We start from the raw sequence: 2,327 nt of genomic DNA on the forward strand, positions 1-2,327 counted from the left end.
ACAATGACATAAGTAAGCATCTGTTGTATTAATTGCGTTCTGCGAATATTATTATTATTAATCGTCGATAATTTCTGTACAAAAATATCAAGACATTACTGCTGCTTCAATCGCACAAGCGACAGTATGTTACTTGTAATTATATTTAAAACATATTTTGTGAGATCTTTATATTTTATTTTTAAAAAGTCTAACGACCGTTTAAAATCATATTTAAGTTATTTTTTTAATAGCGCATACTCAGTCTGACTATATGCAAATGTTTTGTGTAGAGTATATCCGGGTAAAGTCGTTTTCCAATGAAATCACTCACTTTTCACACGGAGCTACATCCGTTCATGCAGCTTCAGGATGTCATGTAAATATATTTAACAGGTTGTGGGATTGACAACGCGAAGTCCAAAGAATATGTGCGTGTATTTGTTCTAGTTTCGCCCGTATTTATGCTGATGTAAACGTGCAACTTTATTTCTATGAAATTCCCCTTTCATTATGACGAAATGTTGCTCCTGTAATACCGTTGGAAATAAAGAATTATATTTACGTGACATTTCCCTTTTCGATGCGCCGCTAACAATGATGTTGCGATGATGCATGTTGCGAACAATTACAATAATAAACTAGGACATAATCTTGATCCTTTGTTAAACTAATCAATGCGAAGGCTGCCATCTTGCGGTTGAATTATGCGACAATTCGTGAGTAATTCCCGACAAATTATTGTAATAACGGTTTTAATTACGCACCTCTGCGGCTGAACTCCATTCCGAGACAACGCGTCTCTCTAATGACTCAAATATTTTCCCCGCTCTCCGGTGCCAATTAGCAGGCGAGCTTTTAATGTTTTATCGTTTAATTTTAATTTAAAATTGTTGTTGTTTAATTAGCGTTTTAAGGTCACCTTCATCGCGTAATTATGTCAATGTTTCATTAATAGTTTTACATTTTTATTTAGTTTTGTTTGAAAGTTTAAACTCGTATGATAACCTTATTACTTTAGCGATTATTGTATGTCAGGATGGCCGAGCGGTCTAAGGCGCTGCGTTCAGGTCGCAGTCCACTTCTGTGGGCGTGGGTTCGAATCCCACTTCTGACATAAATTTATTGCTTTATTATTTTATATTTTTGTACACAATGAAAATTATGTATTTTCAGTATAAAATAAAGTTTTGTTAAAAATAATAGCTGAAAATTTTGTTTGACAATTTATCTAAAAGAATAGATATATTTATAACTTTAAAAACTCTGGGCATGGACTCCGTGGCGCAACGGTAGCGCGTCTGACTCCAGATCAGAAGGTTGCGTGTTCAAATCACGTCGGGGTCAACGATACCTTTTACCATTATATACCCATTAGCCATATTTTAAATATACCAGAATAACTTTTACGTAAATTGATTTGAATTAAAATGATATTTATAAATGTGTAAAATCATTTAATATAATACTTCTTACAACGAAAACGAATTTATAGTAAAATATTTTTAACAAAAATCATTGGTTTATCAATATATAATATACACTCAGGATTTTATGTAAAAGAAAATGAAATCTAAAACAGTCCAATTTGATACAAATAGTCCCGAGATTAACTACTCTATTGTTGCAAGTCTTACATTAAAATTAACAACAAAATTATGCGGTGCTTATTAGATTTTGACCAGAGAGTTACCTACCAGAAAATTCCGGCAAGCTTGGTCAATACATATGAGGCAAATTTAAAATATTTTGCATAATCATTTAGGTTTTATGAAACTTTGAGTTAAATAGATAAATAAATAGGCGCAAGAGTTAAAAAAGCCTTAACGTTGATTCGTATCATAGAACTAGCTTTGATGGTACAGCCTCGAAGGCTCTTTTAATGGGCACCTGGTCACCGGCTGTGTAGAGGAGGAGAACATCGCCTCACTGAATAAAGAGAAGTGTCGCCAGAACTTTTCGGAGAAATGAAAAAATCTTAGATCGAAACTTGTCTCTAATATTCTATTGTGTTCCAGAAACCTAGAGAACATTTTAGTGGGCGTTTCCTTAAAAAATAATTCCCATAAAAATGAAAAGAAGAAGTGTAGGAAGATATATCGCCTCGTTCTTTGATCGGTCTGGCTGCTATAGAACAATTGTTCTCGAAAACAATAAGCCAGCTACAGCAGAGTGGTATACAAATATTAGTTTGCTTGTTATTACAAAACAAAGTCGAATGGAAATAATAAACAAGATTGAGAAAATATCTGCGATATTAGAAAAGTTAATTAAGCGCGATATAGATAGTAAGAAAATAAACGGGAATTAAGACTAAATAAATTGTTAAACAAATGATAATAATTATA

General features: G+C 32.8%; 2 non-coding genes across 2 annotated transcripts; both read left to right on the top strand.

Annotated features, from left to right (window-relative positions):
• The first annotated feature begins 1,012 nt into the window (after positions 1 to 1,012).
• On the top strand, positions 1,013 to 1,096 carry TRNAL-CAG (transfer RNA leucine (anticodon CAG)). Its single transcript has one exon. It is a non-coding gene; the product is annotated as a tRNA-Leu (tRNA).
• A 158-nt stretch (positions 1,097 to 1,254) lies between these two features.
• Positions 1,255 to 1,326, top strand: TRNAW-CCA (transfer RNA tryptophan (anticodon CCA)). Its single transcript has one exon. It is a non-coding gene; the product is annotated as a tRNA-Trp (tRNA).
• Positions 1,327 to 2,327: the final 1,001 nt, after the last annotated feature.

Source organism: Battus philenor, unplaced genomic scaffold (genome assembly GCF_028537555.1).
Source record: "Battus philenor isolate CCGP_79_NKW_IND1 unplaced genomic scaffold, ilBatPhil1.0.hap1 SCAF_2, whole genome shotgun sequence".
NCBI classification, from domain to species: Eukaryota; Metazoa; Arthropoda; class Insecta; order Lepidoptera; family Papilionidae; genus Battus; species Battus philenor.